Below are 14,774 nucleotides of genomic sequence, written 5' to 3' on the forward strand. Positions count from 1 at the left end.
TGTGAGCCCTGTGCCACCTCAATGGAACTCAGGAGACCTGAGTAATCTATAGGAGAACGGATGCTAGAGGCAAAAGAACATGTACTATTTAAGGCATCAGAATAAATGTTAGCTCCACTATCTCTTGGGATCCTCTGTGACTGTGAGGAGAAACCATAATATTAAAATGGGAAATCCTCTTGATAAGTTATGATCATAAATGTATACACTCCCAGACACAGAGTTAAATACAAACCACAAATATCAAAAGAAATTAGTCAGCCTGGTTGCTATGAATGATACCAACCTATAGGAAAGAAATCATGCTCCAAAGATGCTAAGAAACTTCAGAAACCACATGAACTTTAACACTTAAGTGTTAAAGTCAGAATTCAGAACATCTGATATAGTCTCACCTGGTATTCCTTGTTCAATACAGAAAACTGTTTACACCAAAATACCTATCTTGTTATCTCAATCTGTTAGCCATCTGTTTCTTTGCCCAGATTTCCCCTCCAATGAAGTCTTCTCTCTCTAGCCTCTTTCCTCACTATGTCTCTTCTCTCACCAAGAGATGGTAAGGCAGGAAGCTAGACTGATATCAACACGTGACAGCATCAACAGTGTCTCAGAAGCACAGAATCCCCTTGTTCCTTTAGTTGGCAATGATACACTGTGTGTAGGTGAGGGGATGGGCAGGCATGACGTAGCCCAGTGAGCTGCAGATGTCAGGGAGGGGGTGAGCTGCCACTCACTACTCTCTGCTGCCAGTTGTTAGTATCACTCCCTGACCCATTCCTCCATGAGCAAACATCTGGAAGCCACAGGGGGACCGTGAGTTGCTCTAACACTAACTCAAGTGGCCCTGAATGTATTCAGGTTTTGAAAACATTCTTAAGAACAAATGAAACTCTGAGAAATTTTAACCCATAGCTATTTTTTGAAATGATTATAGATCACAGGAAGGTGCACAAGTGGCAGAGTTCTGTAACTCAAGACCCATCTTTCGTCTTTCCCTAATAATGACATACATCTCTCAGTATATTATCAAAGCCAGGAAATGGACACTAGTGTAATGCTGGGACTAAACCACAGTCTTTACTCCATTTTCACTGTGTGGATGCATGTGTGTGTGTGTGTGTGTGTGTGTGTGTGTGTGTGTGTGCTTATGCATGCACATGAGGAGTGTGTTGAGGTTGGAAGTCGATGTCAGGTATCTTTCTCTTCTGTTTTCCATTTACTTTGTTCAGGCAGGGTTCTCACTGAACTTGAAGCTGATCGATTCTGTTATACTGACTGGCCAGTCAGACCCAGGGGTCCTCCTGTCACAGCTTGTGTGTTCTGCTGTGTCTGGCTTTTGATGTGGATTCTGGGGACCCAAACTCAGGTCCTTATGCTTACTCAGCAGACACTTTATTGATTGGGTCATCTCCCCAGTTCCTATTTCCACCATCTGCAATACAAATTCACTTGTTTGCATGCACTCATGTGGGTCTGTGTCATTTCATCTTACATGTGCATGCACATAGTGACCATCACAATAACCCACTATTCAGTGTGAATGGACTTCCCTGTGTAGTGGCCTTCTTAAAATCATACTACTAAAAGAAATCTCTTAATCTCTAGAACTACTAATTTGTTTTCCATCTGTATAAGGTTGTCTTTTGAGTTTGTTTTTTTGAGACAGGGTCTTACTGTATTCTAGTATTGTCTCTGTTGCTATGACAAATAACCCCCCCCCCCCCGAACAAAAGCAACTTAGGGGGGAAAAGGATTTGTTTGATTTATGCTTCTAGGTTACAGTTCATTAAGGAAATTCAAAGCAGGAGCTTAAGGCGGGAACCTGAAGCCAGTCCCTTCTGCTATTCCACATGGCATTATCCCAAACCAGGGAACTCACTTTACAGCCAACACAGCAGACCCCATGAAGGATGGTGCTTGCTGGCTTGCACAGGCTCATATTTAGTTAGCTTTCTTATACAATTGAAGTCCACCTGTCCAAGGAATGGTGTTACCCACGGTGGCTAGGCCCTCCAATATCAAGTAATAATTAAGACAATCGCCTACAGACATGCCTGTCCACAGGGCAGTCCCATCTGGGCAATCCCTCAGTTGAGATTGTCTTCTCAGATGACTCTAGTCTGCGTAAAGCTGACTGTTAAAGCTAGCGAAGGTACTATGTATACGAGACTGGCCTTCTACTCATGATCTTCCTACTATCTAGGTCTCCAAGTACTGAATTTGTGAGCCCGGCTGCAATTAACTTTTAAAGAATGTTGCATAAATGGGCCCATCCAGCATGCAACCTTTTGAAAACAGTGCTGCTGAGATTCACCTCAGTTATGATGTATAGCTATGGCTCAATAATTTTCATGACTGGGTAGTATGTCACTGCATGTATGTCACCCACTGGAGGACCTTCAGGTTGTTTCCTTTATTTATTTATTTATTTATTTATTTATTTTTCCCTATTAACTATAACTCAAGGGTGCTTGATTTGCTTCAAGGTACAGAGCCTGGAGAGTGATTGGGATGCAAGCCAGATCTGCATGTGTTGTTATTAACATGTGTACAGATGGGAAAAGGAACGTCCTCTCTAAATTAGCTTTGACAGCTACCACTTGTTCCTACTGGACCTTCAAAATTTAAGTGGAATGTCAATGTTTCTGAAAAAGCTTTGTGTCTCTTACCATCTTTGTAACCAACTCCATGCACCTTCTCGGCCTATTCTGTGGCCACGGTCACTGAGCATCTGCTGAATTACTAGATCAGACCCGTCATCATAGCCACTTGGGGTACAGCCATCAGTCCCCATGTGCCATGACAATACACTGCTCAGAGCAATGGTCTGCAGGGCAGTGGTTCTCAACCTGTGGGTCGCAATCTCTTTGGGCGAGCGAATAACCCTTCCACAAGAGTCACCTAAGATCATCAGAAAACACAGATATTTGCATTATGATTCCTAACAGTAGCAAGATTACAGTTATGAAGTAGCAATGAGAATAGTTTTATGGTTGGAGTCACCACAACATGAAGAAATGTATTAAAGGGCTATGCAGCATTAGGAAGGTTGAGAGCCACTGCTCTGAGGGAAGAGCCATGAGCATAAGGCTCATGCTGCAAATTAAGTCACAACAAGGAAGGAAGAGTGCCCACAGCCCTCAGGTTGCTGCTCCCAAGGTTTTGTAGCATACACAATAGCACAAACGTTATGATATATACGTCAGATGTGTAAGTAGAATGACTAAGTGAGAAATCATTAAAATTTCTCTTAATCCATACTGCCAAGTTGCTTTCCAGAAAGGTAGAGGAACATGTCTTACTGATGCTATAAAATATTACCATAAGATTCTGTGGCTTAGAATAACATGTTTATCTTGTAGTCCTTGAAGTCAGAAGTCCTAAAATTAAAACGTTAACCAGACTAGGGGAGAACATTTCTCTTTTGCAGACTTTAGAGACTTTTTGTATACTAAGTGCATAGTCATCGTTCCTCATCCCCTTACTCCAGCCCCACCCACGCCCTGGCCCCTGCTCTCCCTCTATCTCTGTCTCTATGTCTGTCTCTCCATGATATCACCTTTTCTCTTCCTTTGGCCGTCAGTCCTGATTTCCTCTTTTCACCGAAGGAAATAGACCCATCCAGAATGCTCATCTCTTCAAAGACCTTCAACTTCACCCCACTTGCACAGCTTCCTTCATCACGTAGGACAATCTACTCAGAGATTCTGAGGTTAGGGTGCAGACGTCTTTGAGAAGCCATTGCTATATACCAACCAGCAGAGTGTTAAAGCATGAAGACTCTTTTTGAACAAGAGCACAGCACAGTCTGGAGAGTCAAAAGGCAGAACCAAAAATAGCCATCTAAAAACATCGCCCATGCAAAGACTGGAGGGCAAGATGGCTTTTCAGTGTCAGACATAGGCTGTGCAATATAAATATCATCTTTGAAATCCGGGATTTGGTTCTGTGACAGGTCCCTCACTAACACTGACCCTGGGTTCAAGCCCAGGGAGGCAGAACAATGAGCAAAGGCATCCTTTGCTCTGAACAACCCTGCAGCAGGCCACTGCAGCTGGGAAGGGAAAGGCTGCAGCCTTCTTCCTACAGCGGCTGCTACGGGAGGGCACAGAAGGGTGCCAGGCTGCATAGCCCCATATTAAAGACTTAACCAATGTCTCCTTCTCTTCCCTGCTACCTGTTCTTTCTTCACGATTTCCACTCCTCAAGAAAATCATAACATGACTGATTTCCAAAGACTTTCGATGCCATTGTTTCCAATGTCCCAGTTAAAAAGATGTGTGGTCACTAATTATGAACCTACCAGGGCTTGCAAAACATTACCGAGGGCTCACCTATTCCATCCACCCGCCATGCCTCCTCCTACTCCTTCAGAAAATGTCTCTCATTTTCTTGATGGGAATCTCCCCACTTCACATCCCTTTCATACCTGAAGTGGAGGCTGCCCATCATGGTAGACCATCTCTTCAGCTTCCTCATTCCACTCTACATACAGGATGGAACACATTAATTAAATGAAACCAACATCCTGCTTCTATCTCCTGGCCATGGGGACCATTCAGAAGTGGACCTGATGCTAGCCAAACCTAACACCTTTTAAACTTTAGTTTAAGGAAAGGAATTTTCTTAGATGTGTGACAGGGCTGTGACCACAGCAGACACTAATTAAACAATCAAACAAACAAACAAAGTCTATGTGCAAGAACCATAGGATGAGAGGCAGACAGAAGAGCAGACATAGGGATGTATGGCTGTGTTCAAGGATCTGTTTTTTCACTCAGCCTCTTCCCAGGTCTTCCTATATCTTGACTATGGGAACCAGAAAATCTCCTCTTGGGTTTCTGTTATCTGTAAATCTGTAACTAAAAGATGCTCTGAAATCAGCTGGAATACAGTGCCTCCCTTCTTTTCTTTTCTTTTCTTTTTTTTTTTTAACTTTTTCTTAATATCTTTTTTATTAGATATTTTCTTTATTTACATGTCATATGATTTCTCCTTTCCCAGTTTTCCCTCCAACCCCCCCCCCAAAAAACAACAAGAACAAACCCCTGTTTACCACCCTACCCTCTCCCAATTACTTGGTCCTGGCATTCCCCTACACTGGGGCATAGAACCTTCACAGGGCCAAGGGCCTCTCCTCCCATTGATGAAGGACTTGGCTATCCTCTACTATACACATGCTGCTGGAGCAATCAGTCCCTCCTTGGTTGGAGGTTTAGTCCCTGGGAGCTCTGAGGGTACTAGTTAGTTCATATTATTGTTCGTCCTAAGGGGCTGCAAACCCTTCAGCTCCTTGGGTCCTTTCTCTGACTCCTTCACTGGGGACCCTGTATTCAGTTCAATGGATAGTGCCTCCCTTCTTCTCTCCATTCTTCCTCTGTAGTAGGCCTTTTCTTGCTGGTGCTGTTTTTGATTGATATTTTCAAATATCTGGGCAAACAACTGACAGAAGAAGGATTTGCCTTGGCTCTCACAGCTTCAGAGGGATCAGTCCATGGTCATCAGGCTCCATTGCTTCTACAACCATGGCAAGCAGAAATATCTGGAAGGGAGAGCATGGCAAAGGAATACATCTCCATAGCATCCAGGAAGAAAATGGGAAGAACCAGAGGAGTCAAGGCTACAGTGTTGCCTCAAAGGCAAACATCCAGCAACCCAGGGCCTCCAAGCAGGCTCTGCTTTCTATAGTTCTACCAGTTTTTATTCAAATGTTGAATCCATCCTTTGTATAGGCCAGAGTCATCATGATGTAATGTTTTGGGAAATGTGCTCAGAGCTGTCTTTAGAGGTATACCTTACAAATCTCCTAGGTGACTCTCAATCCAATCAAGCTGAGCATCAAGATCCACAACCATGACTTCCTGAAGCCAGGTCTAAGTGACCCATAAGAGTCAGTACATTTGAACTCCCTGGGTAAATGCCTCCTAGCAGCTGAGTAGTGAATCAAGCAGCTGAGAGGTTCATCTAACAATTAAACTGTGAGGAAACCCTACCTTTTTACAGATTCCTCTCAGTACAACCCTGAGAATGTGCCCTAGTTGGTCAAGCACCAGTCTGCCATGACTCAGTTGCTCAAGGGATGTGCCTGATAGCTAAAAGCTATGTGGGTACATAAGACAAAGAGCATGTGTGAATGAACGTGCTTGGGGACCTGTGTTCTTCCACATGTAGGTCAGTTTGTGAGGGGATGAATAGGAAGCTGAGCCCTTCCTACCTTGTGATAGTAAATTAAATGGGAGAGAAGTTTATGGTTGACAAGCTACAAGTACTGCAACAGAGATGCCCCGGAAAATAGGGGTACTGTCAAGACAGTGCCTTCCTCTACAACCAAGAGTGATTCACAACTTACTGTTATCACTCCCTCTGCCATACCACCCTTACCTAAAGTCTCTCATCACACACAGCCTTCAAAATTAATGGCTCTGCATTGGCTATTTTTCTGTTGCTGTGATAAAATACCACAGCCAAGGCAATTTATAGAAGACTTTAGTTGGGCTTTCAGTTCTATAGGGAATGAATCCATGATGCAAAGTGAAGGGATGGTAGAAAGAGTGGGAAACTAAAAGTGCAAATCTTGAACCCCAAGCACAAAGTAGAAACAGCAAGGCCACAAGTGGCTTGTGTCTTTAAATCCTCAAAGCCCATCTCTAGTGACATACTTCCTTCAACCAGACCACACTTCCTAAACCTCCCAAACAGCACCACTAACTGAGAAACAGATGTTCAGATACCCAAGACTATGGGAGGGGGAGCATCTTATTCAATCCATCACAAGCCCTATCAATGAAAAAGCTGAATCAATTTCTAGTGCTCTCTCACAGTTAATGCTAAATAAATCTTTTAAATCATATAGCAAAAAGGTTTAATATTCTGAATCAATATTTTTAATGAAATCATCTTTGGTTCTGAGACTAGACTAGCAGGCAGTCTTGTAAACCTGGATCTCTCCACTTCTCTACCTTCTTGTGATGAGTCCCCTTAGCTGGCCTAGGGGAGAAGACCCCACCCTTCTGTGCTAATTATACTGTATTGTTCTTGAAGAAAATGATACTGGTTTCGGTACAAAACCATCCCATCTGAGTTTAGAGAAATGTGGCTGGTGTGTGTGTGTGTGTGTGTGTGTGTGTGTGTGTGCGCCCGCGCATGCTCAAGCATGTACATACGTGTGCACATGTGTGTAGAAGCAAGAGGACAACTTTAGGTATTTTTCCCCAGGTTCCACCCATTTCCTTTTAGCCAGGGTTTTTCACTGGCTCGAGTCTGGCTGAGTAGGCTTGCTTCTTCACCTGTGCTCAGATTAGAAGTGAAAACCACCAGGCCCAGCTTTACTTTACATGAATACTTGGGATTGAACACCTGTCCTCATGCTCACAAGACATGGATCTATCTCCCCAAGCCTCTGGCTGACTCTTACGGTAAAACACAGGTCAACGAGTGTGGGGTCTCTTACTATCCCACTTCCCAGCTGCCCTGCCCAGTGAAGTACTTGTTTGCCTTGTTGGGCATGTAAAAGGGAGGGGAGAGACTAGGAGACATCTCTTGGCTTGGTTGGAGGTTCCTTATAATGTTTTATCTTTATATTATTATTATTTTATGTGTATGAGCATTATGCCTGTATGTAGCATTTGCACCATAGTCTGGTGTCTATGGAGTCTAGAAGGAGGCATTGGATGCCCTGGAAGTGAAGTTTTGGACAATTGTGAGTTACTGCGTAGGTGCTAAGAATCAGACCTGAGTCCTCTGGAAGAGCAGCCAGTGCTCTTAACGGCTGAGCCATCATCTCTCCAGCTCTTGGTTTTTGTTTGTGTTTCTCACAGGAATCCATTGTGACCCTTATTTGGCCTTCCATACCTCATGTAGAGGAGTAAGTGGGTGTAAAAAAAGCACTTTGGCTGCTCACCAAGATCTATGAACAGTGGGATGGGGAGAGATGCCACCCTAGTACTTCAGTGAACATACAGAAAGCTGGAGAATCGAAGAAGAGCAGAGATCCCACGACAGAAGGGAGCTAGGTTGGCTGAGCAGAGAAGACACAGCCCTGCCCATGGGCCCCTGAGTCACCCAGGACAGGCAGCACAGAGTCAGCTCCCTGCCCAGAGGAAGTAGAACCCGAACATCAGACTGAGTCATATTTATTGAAGAGACGCTGGAAACAAAAGCTATAGACAAGAGCCTGTGCGGGGGAAGGCACTCAAACTGCTTTTACCCACCCCGTTAGCCCTGTTTCCCTGCCTGCTACGTGGGCCGTGGCTTATAGAAACCAAACACACGGTCTACATTCTACTTTCCCATCAGCCCCGGGCGGGTGGCTTTAACCCCATTGCGGCAGGTGTGTTTTGAGAGAGTGGCTTACTACTGATATTTCATGATTAACATTTCCGCATAGACTATGTCTATGTTTTATTCAAAAGATAATGTGTCTGAAATGATCCCGGGACTTGTGAAGTGTTGACAATTTAATGTTTAAAATGGCAAAAACTACTCTGGGATTGTAAAAAGATCTTTTTGGAGATCCAGTTCTAGCCTTGCCTGCAGTCACACTGGAGTAAGCCGAGGTATGGAAGTCAACAGATTCCGGGAATCTGGACAGAGACTGTCTCCATGTTATAGCAGAGCCTTGGGCAAATGCTCTTCTATTGTCTTACTTAGGTATTTTTATTTGCAATGTAAAAGAAATATTTTTTTATACTTGCAATTAACCTCCAGTCACATCTTGGGAAACGATTTTCTAAGCTTGTGAATGGCGGGTAGGTTGGGCAGTTGCCAGAGTCTCTCCTGACTTAACCACCTTTGCTTATGACTTACTATTCTAGCTGCCTGGGCAGAAAACTGATAAATCTGTCTCCCCATAGAGCCTCATCAAATACTTACCTTTTCAAAGCTAGCTCTAACTAGGTCAGTGGTTGACCTCTGTGGTATATTTAACTTCTAGGGACTAAGGGTTTTTTTTTTTTTTTTTTTTTTTTTAATTAAAAAGCAGGAATTTAAGCAAGAAGCTCTGCTTAGCTCCACAATGATGTCACTGGACTGAGGGGTGGGGGTTGGTAAACTCTCTCAGTGAAACTGCACCCTTTTCTAAGGGCTTTGAAAAGTGTCATCCAGTGAAAGACAGAGCCTTGAGAGCTTGCTGGGTTTCCCACCTTTCCTGTTGAGATCTTCCTTTATGAGACAAGCCTCCGATTGCCTAAGGGTAGGTGTTGGGGCAAAGCGCTCATGCCTCTGGAATGTCTGTTCATCCTTGGCCAGACTTCTAACCTTCAAGATCCAAAACACCCAAATTCTATTTGACTTACTCTAAACCACCTATGGAGTGTGCTTTGCCACCGCTTGCCTCCAGAAAGCCTCCATTTGCAAGTTTGCCTTTTACCCAGCTACCACGGAGCACGTAATTGCCATGGAAGTACAGGTGACATAAACCCCAAACACCTACCTCAGGGATGCTCTCTCAGCACCTCAACTTGGCCTTGGTTAGCTTCTGACTCATTTGTTTTTGTTCCCCAGCCAAAATGAGAAGAGGTCTGTGAAATGTTCTTAAATTGAAGTCCTAACTAGATGCCACCTAGTCATCTTAATCATGGGGCCCAAGGGAACAAAAGGTAGAAGTGTGACTATAATTTATTCCGACAGCTTTGAGATAAAGCATCTTGAAAAGGTTTGATGTTGCCACCAAGGTCATCAAAGAATGGGTGATTGACATATATCTGTTTCAGTCTTAGATATCTTGGGATCTTTTCCCATCTCACAGCAAAAACAAGACCAGATTTTTTTTCCAAGAAAATTCTTCTCTCAAAAATCTGTAAAGAGGCTCACAGTGTGTAGAGTATATGAGTGCATTTATCTTCTCTGGGCCTTGCAAGTATCTCTTCTATGCATAGGTCAAGTCCTATACTCAAGGGTCCATTACCAAGGTGAAGGAAAGGAATGCATGGCTGTTGAGAACAAACCTGCTTTTACAAATGCCAAGCAGTACAGCTCAGCTCCACAAGAACCTGAGTCCTGAGACTCCAACCAGAAGCTGAATTTGGCTTAAGAGACAGCAGAGCTAAAGGAAGAGCAAGGGTGTAAGTCTCTTGGTGTCCGGATCAAAAACTGGCTTGTTGTGACTTAAGTGGAGACTCATGGGTGCTGTGTATTAGGAAACAGCACAGCCAGCCAGAGAGCCTGAACCTGAATAGGTACCTACCAATCTTGTTCCCATCTTGTGGTCCAGAGGTTGATTCAGGTTGGGATGCATGTACGTGTAAGAGCAGAGAGAGAGGAAGGACATACAGATCATGGGAAACTGGTACAGGGGCATCTGAAACACAAAGACTCTAGACCAGTGGTTCTCAACCTCTAGATTATGACCCCTCTGGGGCTTGCATATTAGATATCTGCATTACGATTCATAACAGTAGGAAAACTACAGTTTTGAAGTGGCAACAAAATAACCCTGTGGTAGCGGTGGGGTCACCACACTGTGAGGCACTGTACTAAAGGATCTATCTCAGCATCAGGAAGGTTGAGCGCCACCGCTCTAGGCACAGGCAGAGCAATAGCTGACAGGTAAATGGTAGGGTGTAGAGAATCATCTCCGAATGGAAGAGGATGTGGGGAACACAGTGGCTGGGGGCAGGGGCACAGGCTTGGTGCAGGGAGGGCTGCGTGGGAGCAGAGAGGATTCTGCAAGCTGCCCTGACTGCATCAGAGGCATCCTGGGAACAAGTGCAAGCAGAAAGATCCGGCCCTTCAAGAACCACCTACCCACCCGCCCCCACAAAGATATTATCCAATGCCAAGTGAAAGCCAAACAACAACCATTGTGGGCCCCTGGATGATGAGCACTATATCTCAAGAACAGAATGCTGGCCACCTCTGAAAGTTACCTTCCTGTAGCTGCAGAGAGATATCAGGAGCTGTTTGTATTGTCTGCAGTGCTCCATGTACAATGCTGAGAGGTGTGATCACACTTCCTTTACTGGTTGCTAAGCATATTGTTACTAGGCAACGACACTGAGATGATGCACAAGGCTAAAGTTCTAGGAGCTATGCATGCCGGAGAGCTGCATGCTAGGGAAGAGTGGAAAAGGGAAATGGGAAGAGAAGTGGGCTCTGTTGGCTTTCCTTGGATGGAGTGGTCTTGGCATAATCCTATGTATGGTGGCACAGCCCCTTAATCCCAGCACTAGGAAGGCAGAAGGAGAGAGACCTCTGAGTTGGAGGCCAGCCTTGTCTACATAGTGAGTTCCAGCCAAGTTAAGGCTACATAGTGAGACCCTGTCCTGGGGGTTGGGGGTAATGTCATGCATAGTGTTTTGTCTACTTCCACTTCCAGCTATGACTTTCAAGACAGTGGTGGGATCATTTCTCCAAAACACAGAGAGTAAGAGAGGCCATGCATTTGAAGACTCCCTTCATTCAAGGAGGAAAGGAAGTGACTTAGTGTGTTGTACTTAGATAAGAGAAACTCTGTGGGATGGGGGTCCCTGTCATTGAGGGCCATTGTATGCTTCATGACAGTTCTAGCTCCAGGTATCTGAGAGTGCAGCACAGCATAGGGTCCAACTCTCTGGCAATAAGGGATATCCAATAATAGATGGTGTCATTGGGAGGAAACCCACCCAATAGTTGGTGAGATGGAGGAAAACATTCTCCTTAAGGAGAGCCTGTGAGAGTTGAGAGCAGTCTACCCCACAGTGACAGTCCTAGCCCATGTTTTTTTCAACAATAAGAGACTATTGCTTTCCCTCACATCAACCTGGAGCAGAAAGCAAAGCATTCTATTGGAGTTGCTCCAAAGTGTCTCTTCCTTGAGCCCTTTCCCATCCACATACAGAACGCGGGAGTACCAAGGCTCAAGTATACCAATGCATGCCATGGTCCCAAGTGTCCAAACTGACAGCTTACTGTCACACCCCACCCAACTTCAGAGTGGCAGTGAACTACACTTAATTATGTGTTGAATGGAATTTTATGAGCTATGTGGGGACTTAATGAATAGCAGATGCTGTCTAAGTCACCAGTCAGGGCTGAGAATGGATTTAAAAATTCCATTCTCTGAGGGCTTCCTCAGAGACTGAGGGAGGAAAGTGCTTGCCTTCACTCAAGCTCTTGTGGCCTCTAGAGTTGGCCCAGGAAACTTCTCTGACCCAGGTAAAAGGAAATCCAGGAGGGCTTCATGAAGGTGGAGTGGTAAGAAGAGGACAAGGATATCATTGGGTGGAGAAGAATAGGACTACTTGGGATGACGAAACAGATCCCTGGTCAAGGAATGAGACATAAATAAGACTTGCGAGACCTCAGTGGCTCTTTGTGACCTGTGACATGTCCTGCATTTTCACAGTCCTCATGTGACTTCAGGGCCCTAGGCTCCTGGTCTTCTTCGTGGCAGTTGGTATATAAGTACTTCCTAACTCACTTATCCAGGAAAATTTCAGGCACATCTGATGTTTCATTTCTTTTCCAGGCCCGGAATCACTTGTACATAACAGATTCTATCAGCCTTCATCTGCCTTTTTGCTTGATGAGAATGTCAGTGGAGCAATCTTAGACAGGCTACCCAGGCCCACCATCAGAACGTCAGGTTTGCAGTCTGTGAAACACAAACACTCTCTCTTTGTACACCACAAAACCCACCACACCATACCTCTGGCTTGGTTTGCCTTTTGAGGAACTAGAATACTAGGTCCCATAGTAAGCTACTCTGTCAGAGCACTCCAGCTCTGCACTGACCAGGCAGCTCCCCTCTGCTGAGTCAGACCCTGCCTCGAGTTCACCCAGATTTTAACACTGGCTACTCCGTCTCAAAGATTTGATATCTTTATTTAGACAGAAGTCAATGCTGAAGAGGGTATAGAAACAGACGTTTTCCTTCCAGGAAGAGAACTATCTTTCCCCATTTGATAGAAGTTGTCCCATTTGGTGATTGTGGTTAGAAGATGAGGCTCAGGGAACCCCAGGCATGTATCTTAGGGTTTGCTTATTGTTCTGCAAGGAAAACTGAAAGAAGAAGGACAGGAGACCAGAGAGGTAGCAGATACCACATTCTCTAACCATCTTTCCTTTCTTCCTCTAAGTCTCCATGCAACCTGCCAAATCCTCATTGCTTCCTGTAGTCTGTGGGATCTTGAGGTAAGTGGGTGTCTCGGTCAGGGTTTTACTGCTGTGAACAGACACCATGACCAAGGCAACTCTTATATGGATAACATTTAATTGGGGCTGACTTACAGGTCCAGTCCATTATCATGAAGCATGGCAGAATCTAGGCAGGCATGATGCAGGCAGAGCTGAGTATTTCTCATCCTCATCTGAAGGCTACTAATGGAAGACTGGCTCCCAGACAAGGGTATTAAAGCCCACACCCACAAGGCCACACCTACTCCAACAAGGCCACACCTCCCAACAGTGCCACTCCCTGGGTCAAGTATATACAAAACAAAACATTACTGTGGGGGGCCATGTTTTCTGATGTGTCTTGAAGTGACATAGGCAAGAAGAAGCAATAATGTCGGGGTAATAAGAAGCAAGTGAGGTGAGTCTCAAACTGCCAGAGACCATGCTGAGGCTCTGAGCGGCAGAGCTGGGATTTGATGTATGTGCAGTAAGACTGACCAGGGATGAGGCTCCATCGACCCTTCACTTAACACACACTTGCATCTTCTATGTGTTTCCTCTGATACACAGAATTGCTAAACAGACTGATTACCTATGACATAGTGCAGCACACACTGTGCATTAACAGACATGATAGATAGATGAGCATCTATGGCCTTTTAATCTTCTCGATGGCCTGGTGAGGAAAACATTGGCTGCCAGTGTTGAGCATGGTGAAGTGTGTAGGAAGGCTGAGCTGGAGGATTTGCAAAGTGTGGTCACATGGCTAGGAAGAGGAGGCTACAGGGCACGAGGGAAGGCTCGGTTTCTAGGCATACCTAGAAACAGAGGCCCCGGTTCTCATCCTTGTGACCCGTGTCTCTGACAATGGAGAAGCAGGCAAAGGCTCCCTCTGCTATGGTGGGAGACACTGCAGAATATCAGCTTCAGACCTGCAGGTCTCCCCTACTTCATACTGGGGCACTTTCCCCCATCCTGTGTCTGAGTCCTGCTCCTTCTTTTAGCCCTTGCTAACAAACCTCTGGTGGCCATCAGGATTAGGGTGTCTGGGGTAGAGAGGTGAGACAACTTGTTTACCACTGTCTTGAAAAGAAATGGGAGCAAGTAACTGGGCCTAGGTTTTTTTTTTTTTTTTTCTCCAAACATTTTCTGAAAATCAGTGTGCATGGTAATGGTTAATGACTTGTAAAATATTGAAGAGAAGTTACCCGAAGTGCATGGCAAGAAGTTTAGCTGGCTTCTGTTAAGGCACAATCTGGAGCTATGGGTCCCTTCCAGAGTGCTACTATCATTAGGCAGATATAAATAAACAGCAAAGGGCAGAACTTCCCAGAGACGTGTCTGGAACCTTCCGGAGCTTCTGGGATTTATGTGGGATACATAGGTCGTGGGGACACCGTAATCCGGAGGGACACCAGGGACTTTGTTAACATGGACTGAGGCAAAGAGCAAGACTCAAGAGACAAGGTTGGAGGGAAGGAGCTTCAAGAGGGAGCTGGAGAAGAGCTACAGGGCAGGAAGGCAGGTTCAGCTTTGTGTCCACAGAGGTAGAAATGGGAATGATTTGGAAGAGATGAAGGAATGAGCCCAAGAAATTAAAGATTAACAACAAGGGATTGATCATAGCTGAAATTCCTGAGACAGATTTAGTCACCAAAGGCAGCACATTTTTTTTTTTTTTT

General features: G+C 44.9%; 1 protein-coding gene across 3 annotated transcripts in view; it reads right to left on the minus strand.

Annotated features, from left to right (window-relative positions):
• The window catches only part of Ptk2b (protein tyrosine kinase 2 beta), a 127,470-nt gene that overhangs the window by 92,208 nt on the left and 20,488 nt on the right, over positions 1-14,774 (minus strand). Inside the window, exon 1 of one of the 3 annotated variants that reach the window (XM_031362839.1) lies at positions 10,866-11,998. The exons of the other annotated variants lie outside the window; for them this stretch is intronic. The gene's annotated coding sequence lies outside the window, so the exon portion shown is untranslated. Of the gene's footprint in view, positions 1-10,865; positions 11,999-14,774 lie in introns of those variants that run through there. 3 annotated transcript variants of the gene reach the window in all.

Source organism: Mastomys coucha, unplaced genomic scaffold (assembly GCF_008632895.1).
Source record: "Mastomys coucha isolate ucsf_1 unplaced genomic scaffold, UCSF_Mcou_1 pScaffold9, whole genome shotgun sequence".
Lineage (NCBI taxonomy): Eukaryota > Metazoa > Chordata > Mammalia > Rodentia > Muridae > Mastomys > Mastomys coucha.